Source organism: Mesoplodon densirostris, chromosome 5 (assembly GCF_025265405.1).
Source record: "Mesoplodon densirostris isolate mMesDen1 chromosome 5, mMesDen1 primary haplotype, whole genome shotgun sequence".
NCBI classification, from domain to species: Eukaryota; Metazoa; Chordata; class Mammalia; order Artiodactyla; family Ziphiidae; genus Mesoplodon; species Mesoplodon densirostris.
Window position 1 is genome coordinate 61,554,668 of NC_082665.1, and position 22,442 is coordinate 61,577,109.

At 38.9% G+C, this 22,442-nt stretch overlaps 1 protein-coding gene across 3 annotated transcripts in view; it reads right to left on the reverse strand.

The window, feature by feature from the left end:
* ZBTB20 (zinc finger and BTB domain containing 20) overlaps nucleotides 1-12,890 on the reverse strand; it is a 288,208-nt gene extending 275,318 nt beyond the window's left edge. For all 3 annotated transcript variants that reach the window (XM_060099876.1, XM_060099879.1, XM_060099877.1), the window contains exon 1: nucleotides 12,784-12,890. The gene's annotated coding sequence lies outside the window, so the exon portion shown is untranslated. The remainder of the gene's footprint in view (nucleotides 1-12,783) is intronic.
* Between the last annotated feature and the right edge of the window lie 9,552 nt (nucleotides 12,891-22,442).

Below are 22,442 nucleotides of genomic sequence, written 5' to 3' on the forward strand. Positions count from 1 at the left end.
CCCAAAGGAGTCTGTGTGTCCCCTGAGTTTATTCCCCAAGCAGTCAAACTTCGAGAGCATGTTACATCGTTCAGGAATATAATATAATAAAGCTTCACTGATTAGAGGCTTAAGTAAGCCTCAGGGTCCATTCTCCATACTGACCCTGCCTTATAAGTAGTGATGGACTTCACTAAAATCAAATCAAAAGGCAAAGAGGATCCCATATTTGGGAGATACTTTCCATTTAAAGTTATGGTGGGGCTAAAGTTACGGTTGGTAGGAAACAGATATAGAGAGTGCCGTTAATGTTTCTAGAAATGTCCCTTTTTTTTTATCACCACAGTCATGACTGTATTTGAGTTTTGGCTGGTCTGCATCTGAATGATTGCAATTACCTCTCAGCTGGCATCTCGGACTAGTCTCAACCCCCTCAAACCACCCTGCACACTATAGCCAGGTTAACTCTTAAAACACCACTTTCATTATTTTTGCTTGCCTCTCTAAAATGTGTCAATTATTCGGCAAACCCTTATTGAGTTCTAACTGTATGCCAGCTATTGTTCTCATCACCCACATAAAATAAATTTTGGACTCCACCTGCCTTTCCAAATTCATGTCCTAATCTTCACGAACATGGATCTTATTTCCAATTTCATTACTTCCTGTATGCATCAACTTCACTCCCATTGCTGTGCCTTTTTTCAGGTTAAATTTTTTCTTCGTTCTCCCTACTTCTCTGTTATCTGGTATCACAGCACTGCATGCCATCTTCCCTTCTCTCCAGAAGACCCTTTTTCCTTTATCCTTCAATGCCTAGCTTTTACATCCTCAGCTAAAGTTCTCCCTCTGCTATCAAGCCTCCCATAAACCATTAGAAACCTCCCTGATGTGAATTCTTGCAGCACTCACTGACTTTCTTTACTGCTCATTTTGGTGCATAATAACAGGCTAGTGATTTCCACCTAATTAGTTTTAGGACCTAATACTAATCACTGCAACAAGAATATACAAACTAGAAGCTCCTTGTAAGCAGGTATTGTCTCTGATAATAGTAACAGTGATAATAGTAACCCTGTTAACTATTGTGAGAAATACTAATTAAGTTTAGTATCATACTTGTTTCTAAATTTAAATTGTACCTCTTCTTTAAAAATTTTTTTCTCTCCTTTTTATGAGTCGCTTCAAAAATAAAGGGACAATAAGAGGAACACAATAAATACGTCAAAATGTAATGGTGAATGGTGTTTACCAGCTGCAACGATGTTGGATTTTGCTGTTAGTTTCTCTCCCTTTTACATGTGATATTTACTATTAAATGTACTCTACACTAATGCCAACATTGCTCAATGAAATTTTACATTAATTAAGTTTGTTAGCATCAGCCTAGGGGTGGAGCAGGTATACGGCAACTAAGACCAGGTTCAGGATATCAGGTCTCTGATATTTATCAAGGGACTAAGATAAGGACCATTGTGGAGGCATAACAAATGGTACAACACGTGGTCTGCTAAGGTGGTTGAATGCTGTTTCTTACAGATAGGGCTTGATATCAGCTTTCACTTACTATTGATGTAAGCATATTTTTCTCAAAATATAATAAATATACAAAAGGGTGTGTGAAACACATGATATGAAGATCAAAATCAAGGTTAGAACCAAGGGTATCAGATTAAAATACAAATGGATAATAATCACTTATAAGATTAAAGTTCAGATTTCAAATGGGAAGAAGGTATAGGCAGAGGCATAAAGAACACAGTTCTAAGGATAGTGTCAATGGTTCCACAAAGGAAAAGATGAGGCAGATAGGAGGGTAGGCCTACTATAGTGACTGGATATCGTACTGAGAGTTTCAAATCAGGCAAAAGGAGAAAAATAACTAGCAGAATCTGGATTGGAAGACAGAATAATAACTAGGGTTAGTGAATGCACTGGCCTAGATAAACAATGAGGTTAACATTTAGAACAACAGGTAGCCAGCACTAGGACCCAAGTGAAGATGGTGAAAATAGAACATTCATTCATTCATTCATTTACTGCACATTTATTTATTGAGCTGAAACTATAATGGTGAACCCATCAGTAGATTTGGACTAGATCATGCTTAACAGAATTTATAATTTAGGAAGGTCTTAAGTGATGAGATGAAAACAACTAGAGTGAGTAATAGGAGTGAGGACCAGCCACTGCGTAATTCTTCATCAAATACTTGAAACCAGTGTGAAGGCTGAATTTAGTATCAAACCCACCTCATCCAAAGCATGGAGTCCTTATATGTTCTCTGCTTAGGAAGACATTGAAATTAACATATAGGTGAAACTTAAGCCCACAGCTGAGGTAAGCAAGCACTGTTAGGTGGATGAGGTGTGTGCATGTGTGTTTGCGTGTGTGTATGTGTGTGCATGCACACACATGTGTAGGGATTTTCCTAACAGGTATTAACCAAGACTCTATAGTATAGGAATAAGCGATGAAGAGGAGGATGATAATGGTGATTATAATAGCAGCTAATGTTTATTGAGTGCTTACTGTATATCAAGTATTGGTTTAATTATTTTACATTTATTAGATCATTTACTCCACATAGTAATTTTATGATGAAGGTATCATTATCATCCCCATTTTATATATTAAGAAACTAAGGCACAAGAATTTAATAGCTTTCCTAGGGTCATGTAGCTAGCAAGTGGCACAGCCCAGAGAGCCTGCCCTCTTAATCACTCTGCTATGCTGCCTAAGTCCAGGAGAACAACAGGAGAGTTGTACTTCTTCATGACGGAGCTTATCTATGTCTACATAATCTCTCTCTTTTTTATTTTTTTACATTCCCATGGATATAAATGATTTGAGGATACTCTTACTAGGGCAGTATCGCTTCTCAGAAATGCGACAATGGCATATTATGTTGCTCAGGAATATAATGAAAATATCATGGTAACAGATGAGAGAGATTCAGCTCTTATAGACTTTAATTTTTAATTATACTATTTAAGCAATAAAGAAATATTGTGATGAAGCAGTAGAACAATAGTCAGGCTAATATGGAAAGTAAAAACTTCAGTCTCAGCCACTAATTATGGGTCCAGCTATCGACCTCTCCATCCTCCATTCCTCTACAGGGTGATATAAGGGTTAGTAAGATCACTGAAAACACATGTACCTTATGAGGAGTCATAAGTTCTATTACTATTGTGGTTTTCTGAACCATGATAATCCTGCTGGGATTTTGAATTTAAGACAGTATGTAGATAGATGATTTCGAAGCCCAGGAAAGAGGGTGACCAAATAAAATGTCAGCCATAATGACTGAATAAGTTTAAACTCCAGTGTCTAATTTTGTAGTGGCCTCTCTGGACAAAGTTGATAGTTGATGTAGGGGCACAAACATTTTCATTAAAAACCAAAGAGAGGGCCTCCCTGGTGGCGCAGTGGTTGAGAGTCCGCCTGCCGATGCAGGGGATACGGGTTCGTGCCCCGGTCTGGGAGGATCCCATATGCCGCGGAGCGGCTGGGCCCGTGAGCCATGGCCGCTGAGCCTGCGCGTCCGGAGCCTGTGCTCCGCAACGGGAGAGGCCACAACAGTGAGAGGCCCGCGTACAGCAAAAAAAAAAAAAAAAAAAAAAAAAAAAAAAACCAAAGAGAAACATACATAGCTTTGAATCTTTCTTTGTTGGTCTCCTGGAGTCAATTCCAAAGCATCATCTAATAAACACAATTTGACAATTTGCAATTTTATTTAAATTTATTTTCTTCAGAAAATAAACATTCAAGTCAATTATTATGGCTTCCAATTTTCAGCTTGACTATATCTCAGGACAGAATGGACCCTTTAGACATCTAGGGAATCACTTTTGTGGGGCATTGTATAATCTGTACCTTACTGGATACTATTCCAAGACTATCCAGTACTAGTATTTTCACAAGAGATCATGGGTCAAGGCAGAGAGGAAAGAATGGGGCAAACACGTACAAGCTATAAACTCTGATGTACAGGTAAGTTTAAAGGTCCCAACTTTTCTAGCCTCAACATGCTGGAAGACTCTGACCTTAAACAGAAATAGAGAATGTCTTCAACCAGGAAAACAAGAATACCTATATTCTGAACTTGTTGGGGAGTTTCTGCCCCCTTTTAACATTTGACCTTCAATGAATAATATAACTGCTTTTAGCCCTTAGCCTATACCAGCTACAAAGGTGACAGACACCTGTCATATTTTAGGATGGCTTATCACCTCAGCCCCTGGAGTGATTTGAGTATTTATAGACACACAGATAGAAACATAAAACACATATATATAGGCAGGAGTCCCTCGGAGGTGGCGATTAGGACTAGGCAGTAATTTTAGCTTGAAGTTCCTATGACTTAAATAGCCACTTGAGCTCTGCTCTTGCAGTTTACGATGTCAATAGAACCCCTAAATGAAATTACAGCCTTCTGATACACAGCAGGATATCCTTTCTTTGCCATGCAATGTACACGGCCAGGAGAAATTGCTCTGTATATGGAGTTTCACTAAAGCAGAATTTATCATAAGGCTGCTCTGCTAAAATATCATTATGCTGTTATTCACTGGATAACACATCTAATGACTCGAGGTGCACTTGATAGCCATGTTTCAGTGAACACAGACGCATGCCCTGATGTGAACTGGGCACTCCAGTGCTTCAAAGCACTATCGATTTCAATTCTACCATAATTTACACCTGGCTTGTTTTGCCAATAGCTTGAACCCATGCTAACACCAGAACATACACATACAAGTATTAGAGAAATCAGAAATGAACTGTATGGTGACATGCATGCAGCAAACTTTCCAGGATTCTGCCTTTATAATCTGCCATAATGCTAATTAAATATTCTGTACTACTTTCTCTGTTATGCTTGGACATTTCCTCTGTAAGCACTGTCCATGGTTGGTGGTGATAGAAACCTCTTATATTTTTACAAACTGTGAGTGCTTTCAGGGCAGGATCTGGGTACTAGTCATCTTGGTTCCTCCACAATCTAGCACAACGGCTGGCACATAATAATTCCTCAGAATAATCTTCTCTAAGACTCCTCTTTCTCTCTCTGTGCCATAAATGTGCTTTACTCCAAGGATCTGCTCCCTTTTGCTTTCTGTCAATAAATTTTCCTTGAGAAAAGTCCACTCTGTCATTTTAACTATTATCCTGAAGCTGACGATTCAGATGACTGCCAAACTTATCTCTATCCCTGACCTATCTCCAGCTTCCCTGACTAAATCCAACAGCCTACCAGGCATCAGTCTGGATAATTCCCCAACATCTCAAAATTAACACATTCAAAAGCAAATTTATCATCTTCCCCCAGCCTACAAAACCCATTCCTCCTCCTCATAGCTTTTCTTGCTTAGTTGTATAAGGGAGAAACCTGGGAGCAATCCAAAACTCCTCCTTCTCCTGATGCCCAGCCCAAAGGTTATTAAATTGTGTCCATTCTGCCTCTTATCTCTTGAACGTGTCTCTTCCGCCCTATTCCCATAGTTATTGTCCTAGTTCAGAGCTTCATTGTGTTCTGTCTGAACAATTTTAGTTGCCTCCTAACTCATTTTTCTGTCTCTATTCTCCCATTCCTCCAATCTATCCTCCACCCTGCTGCCAGAGTGATCTTCTGTAACACAATTTGATCATTAACCTTCTCTACTTAAAACCTTTCAATGGCTCCCCAAATGCCCCAAGATGAAGTTAAAACATCTTTGCATAGCAGTCAAGGCCCAACATGATTGTTCCCTGCCTACATCTATAGCATCATTTCTCCACACTCCTCTACTGAACATTAGTGATACTGTTCCCCAACTCTGCTATGCTATTTCCTCTTTAAGTGTCTTTGCCCCTTCTGGTCCTCTTACTGAATGTTCTTCCTCCCTCTGACCATCTGGGAAAATCCTTCAAGGCCCAGAAGGGACTATTAGCTCTTTTCTGAAGCTTTCCCTGATCCTCTACCGCAAGGTACATTCGGGTAAACATTCACTGTTTTGTGCCTCCTAGGTTCCTTGAGCATCCTCCAGTTATGATACTTAGCATACGCCATTATCCCTGCTTGCTTCCCTATCTGTCTCTCCACCAATGAGCAACTTGAGGTCATGTCTTCTGTATTGTCAGTGACAAAGCCAAAACCTTCACAACAGCATATAAAGGCCCACGTGCTCAGGCCCCCACTGCCTTCCCTGCCACATCTACCATCCCCCTGCTTGCTCACTCTGATCCTACACACAGACTTCCTTGTTACCCCTCAGACTTGCCTGATATAACTCCATTTCTGTCCAGGGCCTTTGCACTTGGTAGTTCCAGGCCAGAAATGCCTTTGCCTAGATATCCACAAAACTTGCTTCTTTACCTTTCTCAAATGTTGTCCCCTTAGTGAGGCATTCCGTTTCTACCCAGTTTGAAATTGCAACCTTACTCCTGACACGCACACACATATACACACACACACAATCTTTCTCTGTCTCTGTCTCTCTTTCTTATTTCGCTTTTCTCCACAGCACTTATCACTACCTAACATACTCTATATTTTACATATGTACCTGTTTGTCATCATTTTCCCCTGCCTAAAAAGTAAGTATTTTGAGAAGAGAGACGCCTGTTTGTTTTGTTTACTGTAGTATTCTCAGCCCTTAGAAAAGTGCTAGGTGCATAGTATGTGCTCCTTAATAAATATTTGTTAATAAATGAATCAAGCTTTAGCTTCTAGAATAATATCTGACACAGAATATGGTTCAAAAATGTTTCCTGCATTAATAAATAAATGAGTGAATGAATGAATGTTAAATCCATGTTTAATGAATGTAATGAAGAGACAGTCTTTGTAATCTGATCCTCATAACAATGCTGGTAAATAAGTCAAATGGGTACTATTATCCTCATTAGACAAATGAAGTAGATGAATAAGGACAGGAGCCTAAGTTAAGGCAATATGGGTAGTTTAAGGTTTGCTACTCTTTTAACTCACTGTTAAAAGGAAGAGACATTTTTCTGCATTCTGTGTATGGTGTACGTCTAACATTTATTACACTACTTTGGTTCCTTTTGACTAGGAAGGCAATTAACAGGAGATGCAAGGTGCTAACACGTTTTATTACAATTTGTGTCTTTCCTTATTAGGTGCTTTTCATAAAAACAGATCCTTTTCTTTCATTTTCAAAAGTGGATTAGGCACTCATACAATTTTGCCCCTCAGAGTGGTTTGTACATGACTACCCAAGAGGACATCATGCTACAAATCCTGCCAGAATGAACTGGAAGGCGAGTGTGGCATTTGTAGCTTGAGAATGAACAGGCTGTTTGGTGCCAAGTTTGTGCTAATGGAGATGTCCTCTACGTGTTAACACCCAAAGGAGAACATATTCAACAACAAAACATTTCAGTTTTTGGCATGTCTATGGAGAGTTAACTTTCCATTGTTAAAGGGTTAATTATCCGTTATGTGAATCGCTCCTTTTTCTCCCTCTGGCTGCTTACATCTAGGAATTTAGTTTCCTGGAGGATAAATAGGAAAAATAAAAAGAGATGGAAATCAAACTAGTACATATCATTTATATATATTAGAAGCTCTGGAAAAGAACTCAGTGTAGGAGACAGAATTAGATGTAGTTTGGGGATTGCCAAGTTGATTGACCATTGATTGACAATTGATAACAGATATAATTAAATTTCACAAAATATTGTAGCTTCTTTTAATTATTGTTTATTAGGGTCAGCTTGTAGTAATATGAAGTTAGTCTCTGGATGCTATTCATGTCAGCAGGGTACCATTTAGGGTGTTGGAATGGGCCCCTCTCCTCCGATGTGTCCAGAGCACCAAATGTGCCTTAGTGTGCTCCAGCTTACTGACTGAGGAAGCACCAAGAGATCCCACCAATTTCTTTATTTATTCATGAGAAACAATTGCCCTTGGCTATTTTCAGCTATTATTTGCCTAAAACAGGGCGTGTAATTAGTGCCTGTTAAGATCGTGGAAATGATTTGGCTGCCTGTCCTCTTGCCCCTCTCTTTATTGTGCTGTCTGTCTGCCCTACCCCCTCCTGTCTAGTTCACGGGCATTCATAGCTAGTCTTCGTGCCTTTCCATATCTGACATCAGCCTGAGCTCCTTAGATGCTGAGTTTGAGGAAAGGAGGAACCACTGACTGACTGTAAGCAAGTATTGACAAGCTGGAGGAACCTTTGGTCAATATGATACATTAGAGGCCAGTCTGGTACTTTCAGACTGCAGGAGCAGACCAACCTGGGTGTTTGGCCCCCTCACGAGTCCTGGAAAATGAAGGGAACTACTGCAAGCTCAAGACTCCATGTCCCATCAGAAATCACCTGGGCATTGTGGAGATTAGGAAAGCTACCTTGGCAAATGACTGGAGTTGCTGTCAGCTAGCTGGAAGATCTAATATGGGAGTTTAAGGGATTCAGATATAGAAGGATCTGTTGATTTGTTTTCTGGATGTATTTCTTCCTTACGATAAGCAATACGTACTCAATGTCAATGCACTGCCATATAGATATCATCCGTCCATTCATCCATTCATTCATTCATCACATATTCACTGATCCTCCATTCAGATTAAGGCAATTTGACATTGGTTGGAAGGGAGATAAATAAACATAAAATGTAGTACCTTTCCTCTCACCACGTGTAGTTTCATACATATAAAAAAACTTCAGTTCAAAGCAGTACATGATAAGTGTCAAACAAAAGCTACCAATTTTTAAAATGCAATTAATGTCAGAAGGGGAAGTTCACTTTTAATCTGGGTTATTATGGAAAGCTTCAAAGAAAAGTGTGACTTCACAAGAATATGTCTTGGCTGGTTATCTTGAAAAGGTATTTGGGAAATTATAGTTGCTGATGTTGATATGTAAATACAGCATCAAAGTATTTAATGTACAAGTAAGTAGCCGAGAAACTAGAATAAACTGGGTCATTTGTCTATAAATTCATTCTTACAAAATAAAGTGAATCATTAAATATATTCTCAAATTTCAGATAATTAAAAGCAATTTAATTTCTTTCTACTTAATTTTAAAGTACTTTATACATATAGCAATTAATATTTTGAAGTTGTACATAAATAGAATTTAGGCTCATAATCTAACATGTATGTTCAATGAAGGATAATTACCAATCTTATCAGCTAACCAAATCTTATCTTTTGCAGATATTGTTCATAAATATTTGTGCAAAATTTCTGTGTTGTCAGTGTGATAAAATGTCAACTACATTTCACTTATGGTTGATTTGAAAAACGTTTGATTGAATTCAAAGGCAAGTAAGCCTAGCTAGGATTTGGTTATATTTTTAATAGTTGAATATAGGTATGTGATTATGCATAAGATAACATACATATACAATCACACGATATAATGAATCAAAGCCTTCGTCCTAATGTTTAAAGATATGTACCTTTTGAAAGGAATCACATAAATATCAAAAAGCATTTGTATATAAATAAGAAAGAATAATTTCTTACTGGGGCAATGATAATTCTGTTATTTAGCAATGTCATTTGTGTCTCTTTGTGACTGCCTAATTAAATAAATATAACATAGGAAGTGCTTACAGCAAAAATGCACATGCAAGATAATATACATTTTATAACGTGCATCCTCTGAAATGAAATAAAAATTTTGGGGATTAGCACTGGAAAACTGAATTATTGATAGTACACTATGAAGGTTTATAACATAGGTTTTGAAAAGATCAGGTAACCATTTACAACCATTTAAATGCAAAGAAATACATCATTATCTTGCCTTTTTGTCAAAGGTGTACTGATCAAATTCTGACTTAAATACTCCCAACTTAGCCATAGAATTCTTTCTTCCACAGCCATGTGGAACTCCAGATCTTGGCAACAATGAGGAAGATTTCTCCGTCAGGTTATATTTTTTAAATGTCATCTCTTGGGATATACTCTTAGATATTTGTGTTTACCTGTTTTCTGCTTAAAGATGCTCATAAAATTTCATGTACAGGCTACAGGATTTCAATAATAAAATATTTTCTAAGTATTAGATATACAGCTTGCCCTCAGTGCAGTTCTAATAGACATCATCCCTACCAGAGATTAATAGACAATTCTCCCAGCGGTCTGTGCAGCCTAAGTATTAACTGAGGAAGGCACAACCTAACGTAGGTCTTGGTGGTAATGGGGTAAAACTAGTCACATTTTTTATATCAAAATTAAAAAAAATTTAGCTATTTTCCCTTTCAACTTCTTTGTTTAGAAAAAAAGAATTAATGGAAAATCCCCAAGAAACATTATACATACAAGTAGTATGGTCATAACTAACATGGCCTAACTGAAATAGGCAAGTTTTCCATTATATACCATTAAACTTTCAGCACACTGGTCCTAATAAAACTCTGGGACTGCTTCCTATCGCAATGACAGCTCAGGAATTTGACGTGCCTCACAAACTACAGGAATTGTGAAAGGAAGCTGACTCTTTGTTCTAGAGGTCACTGACAGACCCTGATGAGGCTGTAGCAGGGGTCAGTGTCTGTAGGGACCACAGGAATAAACGAGCATGTGTGAGTTCAATGGTTAAGAATCTGAATCGCCCAGAGTAGCAAACAAAATTCCAAAGCCAAGTATCACTGTAATATGCTGGATGACTGTACCAGCTTGGACAAGAGTACACACAACAGGCACATACAATACACATCTGGTTAAATGTAAAATCAACTATTGCTAAAGCATTTTCAAGTTTTAGGAGGAATCTACTGGCAATGTGTTAATAGCAAGGAAAACTAAAACAATAAAATAGCATCTCTTTCCAAATATTTAAGAACATCGAGTAAGTGCCCCTTAGGCTGGGTTGTGGTTCTTGGAAGTTTTAGCCTATGAGAACCATATTGGGGACATCAAAGACTCCTCCCTCTCTCCAAAGAGCAATTCACTTCAGATGCTGCCACACAGTCAAATGCTTTTATGGCCACCATGTTTTTTTGTTTTCTGTTTTTTCCACTCTTAATATTTTGGAACATGCTGGATTCTTGAACTTGGAAAGAAGACAAGAAAACACAGTAAGATCAAATACCTCTGAAAGAGCAACTAAGTAGGGACCTGATGGTAAAAGACAAATACACATTCCAACTGAAACTCCACTTCCAGGGAGAGTGTGAATTATTAACAAGGACACGGAAGGCATGTATTGGAACCAAAAGCTGGTCTGTTGACTCCTCTGCTAGTCTCATATCAGACAGCATGCAACCACCCCCATTTCATTCCTTTGACAACTTCCCAGAGCACACTCAATCAGAATCTCTTATATTGAGGACAATACTATATTTGGGTTTAATACTGTGAGGACAGTCATCTAGTTTTCCTATGTCACAATGATAAATTTCCCTGGAACCAAATAAGGATTCTCCTTGCATTCTTCTGTTTGATATCATGAATGCAGAAGAATAAAGAAGAGGGTATGACAAATAATATTTTCTAAAGGTCGGGTGGAGGGAGTTTCCCTAACATTTAAAAACAGCCAGTTCTTAGCAAAGTGCTCTTTAGAAGAACAGTATTAACAATATTCTTCTGCTATGCATCCACTTCTCTTTCTTGCTTAGCTGGGTAGGTTATGTATTCTGAGCATAATGTAAATGTGCAGAAGAGAGATGCATGAAAAGTTGGTAGAGAGAAACCCCAAACAAACCATGAATCCCACTTTCACTTCCCCCTCCTACCACCCCGACTACTACCTCCCAGCTGCACTCACTCACCTATCTCCCTCCTCCCACAAGCATGTTTGCCAGGCCTGCCAAGGCTGACATCCATCGGTGGCAGCGTGAAACCTAAGCCTGCAGGCTCCTCCTGAGCACAGACTCAAGGCTCAGCCATTGTCCATAGAGTGCTCTCAGCTGTGCACAGTAAAATCTTCATCAGGCCGTTGGATTGTTTGGTAGCTTTTTTAAAAAACTGCATTCTTTTTTTCCTTTTTAAAAACACTCATTATTTCCTGACTGCCTCAGAGACACCAAGAATAGAATCCTTGACACATCAAATTCTGGAACCTCACCACTCACCAGGACTATGGTTCCTGATCCAAGGAGTATCGACTGAGAATCAGCACAGTCTCTTGAGAGTGTCCAGGCCTGGCTGCTAAGCTCCCTGCTCTGATTAGTTTGTCAAGTTCACAGTGTTCCAGAGTGCTGAAGCACAGAAATTAGGGAGGGGAGGTGGAAGGAAAATCACTGGAGCCTCTTACGATCTAACTTCTACTAACTGAGAGGAAATGTCTTATAAATAAACAACAGCAAGAGAAACAAAAAAAAAAAAAAAAAAAAAAGCCCATCCCGTCCTGCCAGAGGAATGTTCATTATTGTCTCCCGACGGAAAACTTTACACCACACCAGAATGCAGCCATGTCTCCTGAAACTACCTCCCTCAAAACAGAAAGAAAAAGAGAATCAGAAAGAAAAGGAGAACAAAAAAAAGATTTTTTTTTCATTTCCTTGAATTCTGTTGGGAAGTTCATGTCAGTTCCCAGTAGACAAACTAAGCAGTTTCAACAGTGTCACCGTTCTAGGATTTCTTGTGGAGGCTGCTTATTAGCAAAATTTCATTTCTGCCCAGATCATTGCTGTGCCATCCAGACATTTTCAGAAGGGAAGTTCAGGGAAGGGGTGGGGGGAGGGTGCGATTGTGGAGGAGAGGAAGGAGAGGACAAAGGAACATTCCTGATGAACCGGAATGCCCTAGACACGGCCATGAAAAAGCCAACTCCACCCGCCACCCCACTACTGCTTGTTGAGGACTTGGTGATGCAGTGTGTTTAATCTACTTACTCTTTCTGCTCGGGAGGCTGAGGTTCCTACATTTCCAGCTCATGCTGGACTGTACCGTAAGCAACAAGTGAAATGAGTTCAGTGATCTCATTCTAGTCCTTCGACTCCTGTCCACATCGCTAAGCGACTGCACAGCTTGGCACAGGCCAGGATGAGTCAGCAGTCTCTGGTCATGAGAGGCCAGGCCTGGAATAGCAGGGGGGGTTTAGGTCAGAAGCAAAATGAAGCAGAAAGGCAGTCTAGATGGCAGGGCTCAGCTCCGCAATTCACGGAGATACTGCAGGTCAAAATGAAAGAGACTCATCAGCTCTGGGGTGAAGATTGTAGGAGCGTACAGAAAGGAGCAGCAAGGGAAAAACTTAGAACAGCTGCCTACCAAACATAGCAAGAACAAATTAGAGTACCACAGACAGAAAAAGAGGGCACAGGTAGAGCCCTGGAGGAGAAAAGATGCTCATTAAGATCTCTGGGATACCTTTTTTTCCATGTGCTCCTGAACTTGATTTAAGAAACAGTGGTTACCTATACACTATCCTAGTATTTAGGTATTGCTTTCCCAGTTTGGTAAGTAGCAAAACAAACAAAAGAAAAGCACTGCAGTAAAATAACAAGAGGAAGCCTCATGTTCCATAAAATAATGTAATTATAAGTAAAAGCCTAATATCTCAAAGATGTGCATTTGGGTCAATAGTGTCCTTGTATAGCCTGTAAAATGTGGTCACAAAATGGTTAAAGAGAAGCACTCCTTAAATTAGGCTTGGATGGCAGTAGAGAAAAACTAAGAGAAAAGAAGGACATAAGTTCAATGATGGAACACAAGGGAAATACGAAATTGTGTCTATATTTCTACCCAGTGGGGTCAGCATAGACCTCCAACAGCAAGTGACACTTCTAGTCAACAGGACTTTCAAACACCTCTTCCTGTGCAGTAGTATTGTCATAAGCAAGAAGAGAGGGAAAAGAAAAACAGCCAGAGGAAAAAATCAGGTTGAACCTGAAAAATAAATCAGTAATAAACATTTTGTTTTGGAGGAGGCAAATCACCTGAATGAGCCAATGGATAAAGAAAAGACTTAGTGTATGAAACAAACTTAGAGGAACCATTTCTAGATAAGGAAACTGAGGTGGGGACAGAATTATCAGCAAACAGTGGTGATGGCCCCAAAAGAAGGAAGAAAGCAACTTCAAAAGTCAGATGGAATGCAGCAAGAATGGCAGGGAAAAGAGAATACCATCAACAGAGCTGGGAAATGCTAGTAAAATATTTCTTTACAGTGCTTTGAACAGGACTAATAAGGACCCACCATATATTTCTAATTGTTATCCCTTAAGGACATACAGATGTGTAGGATGTGTAAGAAATGTAAATTTTATTTAGTTTTCATTCCAGAGATCATTAACTCATCTCAACATGTCTTTGATAAACGCTTAACCTTGAGCAAATGAACTTTCTAGCCTCAGTTTTCTTTTCTTTGAAATGGAATATTATCACCTTGAATTATTATAAGGACAGAATCAGTGTTTGTCAGTCCTTATCACAGTAGTATCCATCACAGGTTGAACACTCAGTAAAGTGTTATTGTTTATATTTGATTATCATATCATCTTAATAAGTGCCAGTGAAAGAATCATTCCCAGTGTCATTGCACTGTATTGAGTGGAACCTATACGAAGACTCTAGTAAAATTAGTGGAGCAACATTCCTCAGAGGATGTTGCCTTAAAAAGCTTGTTTCTATCTGGATACGTTAAACATTATGCTTGAACACAGAGGATGTTAAAAATCTATTATGCTAAAATCTTGATTTGGGGTATCTATGTTGTCAAAGCAGCTTGGAGCTTAATAGCATTCAGTAACTAGAGACCTAAAAAAGAAAAGAGGAATTTTTAGAAGCTTCTCCAAAAGCAACAGGATAAAAGTGCTATCGGCCTTGACCGCATGATGAGGGTTTTTTACCAAAGGGAAAACTTAGTCCAGTTGATCATCCCAGCCTAATTGATTAATTGTGGGTCTGACCATCTGGCTGATGAATGCTGACACCCAGCAGTGATTACTGTGAAACACAAATCCGGATGTGCTCTCCCTGATGCCTCCCACAGTAATGGCAACGCTGAACTTAAGGTTAGTTTTTTCAGGCCTCTTGGCTCAGTCTCTTCATGGAACAGCAGTTGTGGCAGGGAATATTTTACTAGACCTGGTCAAGCATTATCTTCTCTTATTTCAGTTACCCACTCTTTTCCAACTCCACGCCTACCTGCTCCTGAGCCCTCTCTTGTATATAATCACTTTTCATGCAAAGCATTCCATCTGTAGTTTTCATCATACTGTCTGATTCTCTCATTTCCGGTTGCTCTATTCTGAAAAATATTCGATTGGTCTAAAAGACCTGTACTGCTATATCACAGGGTATCCTACTGAAACATTTTTATCGTATCTTCTTTGCTACTGGTTTACTTCAAATTATCCTGTGCTTCCAAATAAAGAAAATTATTTCACCGAAGTCATGAATCTGATTATAAGGCCCACATATAGCTCAAGTTCTTCATGAGGTTAATAGAATACAAGGGTTAACAGGAGATAATTTTTGCATCTTAAACCTACATCTGATCCTTAGTTAGGGTGTCTGTTGGAGAAGATTCTCCCCACAAGGACTCTGGAGCACATTTCAGTGCTAGAGAAAAAAGTCAGGCTCACATAAATAACAGGAATCAATAGCAATGGCACCCACAAACCAATCAAGATAACCAGTACATGGGAGAATTCTCTAACCAAATCCAATTTGAATGCATAAATATAAACCCTGGAGAATTACAACCGAATTGTTTTATTATTGTGGGAAGGCACGGGGGAGTAAACTGACATAAAATGTCTTGCAGGAAGTTGGCCAAAGAGTCACAATGAAGGAGAATCATCCATTTCCCCTCTCCTTTTCCCAGACTGACTTCTACCTCAGAATTCATCATTTTTCTTGCTCTCCACAGATGCTGAATTCTTCTATGTTCCAGGCTGGGTTAGTGTTAATTTTCGGTAGAGAATGGCAGTAGCATGCTGAACTACAGAGTTCCAGACTGGGAGTTGGGAAATGTTTTTGGCCTGACTGTCAGTAAACAACTATGTGTCTAGGGCAAGTCAAGTCCCTTAACTCCCCATGTCTCAGTGTCTTCATTGAAAAATGATAGGGTTGGACTGCCTGAACTCCATAGTCTCTGCCAACACTAAGATTCTATGGTTCTATAGCTCATTTCCTTTTTCTCTCTGGCACCAACTGCTCAACAACTCTGCTTATAGTCATTTCTCTGCTCTCAGTTACTGATGGAAAAATATCGCCTTCATTTACTACCCGGTATTTGGTATTTGTAACCTTTCTCTCTTTTTTCATGCTAGATATTTTGAGTCATAAACATGAACATATCCAGATAGATGCTTTAAATTTGAAAGCATTTAAGGAGAATAGCTTTCCCATGTAGAAACATTTAGTGCAGCTCGGCATGGAGGAAGCCAGGCATCCAAAAGTGGAGCAAAGGGGCCAATTCACAAATGAGAGGAAGCCTTTCATAATAAGAGTCTCCAGACTCTTCAATTTAGATAAAGCTACCAAATTCCAACTACTTTTCCAATCAATCCCAGACACCCTCACAGACACTTAGGACTATAAATTTGAGGACCAGCACTGGCAGTGATGCAGTTCTTATTTCACCTCCACCATGTATTGCCAAGTAGGATTTAGGATGGCATAGTAATAAGAGCCAAGAGGACAATCTGTCATTTATTTTCCTCCAAACTTTTCAAAATTTCCCATTTGGGCTCTGTTTCCCAGTTTTAATTTGGTAACTGCCATTTTTCAGCATTTCTTTTAACAGGTTACTAATAATTTCTGATACAGGATCTCATACTTCATTTTGTGCTGCTAGAACTGCTGTTAATATTTCATCTGCCTTCAATTCAGCTCTGAATAAAGGCTGCTGGGTTTTTAATACACGGTTAACACTTTGGTTCTGGGGATTTGATCACCAGTGTTCACCCAGTTTGTCCATATCTTGTTAGGTAAGAGAAGTAGATTATCTCAGAAATATCTCAGGGTGTGTGCTTAAACATTCTAGGGTTACATTACAGTTTCTTTTTCTGGATATTTGATGAAAACAACACAAACAAGTGTTCTGTGTTTGTTCTCCAAGGTAGCTTGCTATTTACTTCAGTACGAGTGTTCTGGAAGCAGAGAGCAATGGTTTAGAGCCAGGGCTCACAGGCAGATCTAAGTTCAAATTCTGGCTCTGAAATGTTACTACATATACCATGTTAGGCCAGTTCTTTAACCTTCCTGAACCTCTATTTTTCTATTTGTAAATAGGGATAATAACGGTATCTACCTCTATTGCTATGAGTTCTCAAAAAATGATGGGTATCATTATTTCCCTAGCATTAATAATCTACATATTCACATTATAGTGTTATTATTTTGCAACATCTTTTCAAGGCTAACAAATTACTTTTGAGTCCAGCCTTTTGTTATTTGCTTTATTATAGTTTACATAAAAAAAAAAACTCTCAGTGAAATCAAGTAAAATATTTTAAAATTGGGTCCTTAAAACCATACGTACAGTTAAAAATAGTATATAGCATCATATTCTTATGTCACTTTTCAATCTAGCATCAAATTCTCAAAACTCTTTGTTCATCTAATAGCCAGGCCTAGATAAGGCACATCATACTAATGCTAAACCGTTCCATAAAGAGATGATTGACTTCCCCCTACTCCCAAACAATACAGATTATTTCAATATTCTTTGGGCATGTATCAGTCAGGGTCCATCAGGAGAGAGAAACCACACAGCAATTTGAATAGGAAGAATTTAATATAAAGAATTATTAACTATAACAGGGGATTGGAGTAATGAGGAAGTAACTAATAAGAAGAGAATTGTAAATTATATAAGAATAAGCAAATATAAGGAGCAACCACAACTTCTAGGGCTGATAGAGAGTGCCCAAGGAAGAGTCCCTTACACCTCTAGACTGGGATCTAGTCCTTGTTGGACAAGGCATAGCCAGTGAATGAATGAATGGCAAAGAAGTTGCTGGAGAGCCGTCAGTAAAACTTGCTGGAAATCTATAGGGTGGCAGGGAAGGTTCACAGGGAGGCTGTCTCATTTGAGGCACACTACTCCATAAACCACCCGATGTGTGTATGTGTGCACGTGTGTGCATGCATGTGTGTTGGGTGCTGGACGTAGCCACTGGCTGATGGGCACTGGAGAAGCTACCTGTGCTTCAGCTGCTGGGCACTGGGGCAGCTGTGTGTGCTGCAGGAGCCAGGCCTTAGAGAACCATGCGCACGGCAGGAGCCTGCCAAAAAATACACAGGGGCCAGGAAGGAGAACCTCTTTCTCCTATAATGTCTGTCTGATTCCTCACTGACAAAGCACACTCACACAGTTAGGAAAGGAAAAATATTTAAAGGACCCAGATACATTTTTGTAGAGCAGGCAAGGAAGGGTAAATTTGGATCTGAGAGGCAGTATATTGATAACTGGTAGAGTTAATTGCTTACACACTTTATGAAATAACTCACTTTGGAGATTACAATCCAGTGTTCTCTTACTTACTATACTACTTACTAGGCCTGCTGTTTACCTTTAGTAATATACTGACTCTCTGCATAATGAAATAAATATTGTCAGAATTAAGGAAAATAATATTCTATTAAAAGTGGCGGGCCTCCCTGGTGGCGCAGTGGTTGAGAGTCCGCCTGCCGATGCAGGGGATACGGGTTTGTGACCCGGTCTGGGAGGATCCCATATGCCGCGGAGCGGCTGGGCCCGTGGGCCATGGCCGCTGGGCCTGCGCGTCCGGAGCCTGTGCTCCACAGCGGGGGAGGCCACAGCAGTGAGAGGCCCGCGTACCACAAAAAAAAAAAAAAAAAAAAAGTGGCAATACTTGTATTTGTATAATGACCTTTTTTCCTCCACAAATGCTGCCCACATGTTTTAATTGTTTATAATTAACAGATTAGGAAAAATGTAAAGAAATACTAAACTATTAACCTAAATTTACGCATTAGTGATCCCAGTCCAGAATTTCAACTAAGTGGATAATCAGGAGAGTCACTGAAAACAACCCACAGCTTCAAGAGTGGCAAAGATGACCTCAACTATTATTTTTCCTTTCTCTCTCCTTTTCTTTTTGTTGACTCTAGAACCCATATTTGCTGTTCCATGACTCATTTTGGGGGAAGCTGTTAACTATAAGTTGCTATTTTTCATAAAAATGTCACATACTTAGCAGGAAATTTTTCCTATGATTCTTGTCCTATATTGTTCTACCTTCAATATTAAATAGAAAAGCATATGTAAATGACCAGTTTAATGAATTCCTCAGGGTATACAGTGATCATTGTCAGGAATAACTTTACATACAGATGGGGAGGTATACTCAAATACCTCCACTGTTTTCACCTAATTCCTTAAGAAGGGGACAGAACCTTTTATTCTATAACTAGAGGTAGGGTTTAAAAACACAAACACTTGACATTAGAAAGGGTTGTGGTGGTGAGAGGCTGAGAGCACAGAAAGCAACTGGGTGAGAAGAGGATCCTGTGGAGAGAAGACTGTCTCAAGACTAAGGCCACAAAACACCCATGTCACCCATTCATCTGTTTTTACTGATGCCTGGCTATAGCAATACTATCCATTCCCACTATTATGGGAAGGATCTACTTGTTTCCTTCAGTTGTGTTTTCTGAAAACCAGTGGTATTATCAAGCAAAACAAGCCCTGTTGGGCTGTCTCACGATCATACTGTAGGCAGTGCTGGCAGCTGCAGGTGGTTGTCTTTAGGATTTTCTTTTGTTTGTGTTGTGTGTGAAGACTGAGGATAAACCTAATGACACTGCATACGTTTGATCCCCACCTCCCCAGCAAACACATATGCACACCTCTCCCCTGCAATTCTTGAGTCCAAAAGTAGATGATGACAGAGAAGAATCGTAAGTCCACGTGAATCAGGCAGGCAAGTCCATTTTATTTTAGTTTGCCCTTCTGTTCAGCTGGCTTTTCTGCTCTGACCCACTATACTTACCCTGTCAGCTGCTCTTACTAGCAACATGCCTTTTTAATCAGCCTTCCTGGGGTCTGCATTTGATTACAGCATTTGTGTTCTATTTTGATTCTTTTGTACTATGCCCTGTGGTGTTAGCTTGAAAGGTGTTATTTATAAAATGAAATTCTATTGTATTGCCACTTGGATTCAAAGAGGACATATAATATTAATGCAGAATGCATTTAATACCTTGAATCTATTAAATCAATTTCTTCATGAGAACACAGAATGGGAGGGAGGCAAGTGGGTTGGTAACCCAGGTAATAAGATTTCAGAATCACCTGCACTTTCCTTCACAAGCATTTATGAAAGCTGGCATGAGAATCTTTCTCTTAACATCAGGGTTTCCAGAGGGAAGAGACTACCTTTCCTCAGCCAGACCAGTGCAGTATGCACCTGTTTAAACATTCAATCATGAAAACCAAACATTTTCCTAGGCCTCAGATGCAAATTTTTGACTAAGGAAACCATGAGACAAAACACGGATATGACTTTTTTACTACCTAGGAAGACTTAGGTAAAGAAGGAAACCTAATCACTTGTTTCCAAGGAGCTGCTTGCAGGATTTGTAAAAAGAAGTAAATTCATTATGTTCCTAACTCCACTCAAAAGAAGGCTAGGAAAATTCTAGTGATGCTAAGAACTGAGGCAGAGTTTCCAGGGTGGCATGTTCAGAATGATGTTCTCGCCTAGCAAAAGCACAGGTTTCTTTATGGCTGCTGGGCCTATAGTCAAATGTTTATGGATCAGATTGACGAAGAAGTCCCCAAATTTTCTTCACTTCTAATTTTAGTGCAAACTGAAGACTGGGACATTATATCACTATATCACAACTCATGTGTCACATCTATTGCTGTACACATTCCATTCTTCCACTATAACCCTTTTTTTTTTTCCTGGTGATACATCTGAAATCATCAGTGGCTGCTCTTCAGATAAAGAATAAGGAAGGATCAGGTGTGGAAGATAGTTTAGCAGTCAGGCTCTGCAGAACTTGCTAAAAGAAACTGTCACTCACAGGGGAAGCTGGCTATGCAGTCCTGGAGTGAGGGTTCCTATAATTTCACCTGTTCTCACTCACTTGCTCATTGTATAACTCCAGGAAATTTAGGGTCCAGTTTTCTAATCACTAAAATTTGCATAACTATATTTACGTCTTTCTACTTGCATTGGACTTCTTTAGGGATGAAGGAGACAATGGTATGGAATGCTCTAAATTCTCTGCAATGAAGGTGGGATACAACTGCACAATATTATTAAAATGATAGTTCAGATCCCTTTTTTTTTTTTGTTTCTCCAAATCCAGATATGAAAAACTAACAAATGAATGAATTTCCTCCCCTTTGGGAATGAATCATATGCCCTTATTCATAAACGACATCCCAAACATGAGGAGCTAGGATGTGTTGGGAAACATACATCTTAATCTTGAATGCATCCAGTTGTAAACTCCTTGCATGAAAAAATCATATTATTTATCTCTGTATCCATCTAGGTCCTACCATATTGATTTGCATCATGTAAGTATTTCACTAATATTTGTTGAATTGTACTGAAAAATGAGATCATACAATTCCAGAGCTGAAAGTTGCTGGAGATCATGTGAGTCCAGTTACCTCATTTTGCAGACGAGAAAACTGATGTCCAGATAAATTAAGTGACTTATCCAAGTGTAATATTAATAATGTTACAGGTCTTTGGAGGAGTTAAAGATCTGTCACTGGAAATATATAACTCAATCAATTAAAACAAAATGAATGTTCTTTTGTCAAAATAAAAAGTACTCTTCAGCTCAAATAATCTGAAGTATTCTAATCTAACCAAGGAGGCTGAAGCCTAAAGCAAAAAGTAAACTTCACTAAATGGCTATAGACCATAAGTGTGCTAGAAATGCCATTACTAAGGTTATACATTTTAATACCATGCTTATCCCCCACTCCATCGGTATATTTTTCAGGTAAAGTTAAGGTTGTGAAAACAAAAAGGAATTGCAAATCCTTAAAATTATGTGGGATTCATGGAGGTGCAATTCAGAAATGAAATTACTTTCATTTATTATTTCAGTTTACTATTTAGCCATATTGTAGATGGTAAACCAAATTTAAATTCCAGGGTTCGGGAAACAAAATAGGACAAGACACTTTATCCTTTGTTAAATAGAAAGTGAGCAGGACTATGAGAAAGATAATTTCCCTTCCGTGGAAGTTACTCATGTGGTATCTGCAGAAACAAGTTTGTTTGACTCTTGGCCTGAGTTGTCTGGTTAAATCAGTACCATGACAATAAAAGCCCGTCAAACTATCCTTCTGACCAACTTGATTTTTTTTTTGAACAGTATTAAATTTCTTTTTCTTTACTTAAATCAATCACGATATTTAAATTCTTGATAAGAATACAAACAATTTGTAGTCAGGTATTTTAATGATCTCCTAAAAACTGCAGCAGATTGACTGGCATAGAACAGGAACTGAATAAAAGTAAAATGTCAATTACTGTACAGTAGGAATCTAGGAATCTCCAGTGAACTACTTCTCATTTTTCCAAAGCTCCTTTCACAGTGGAAA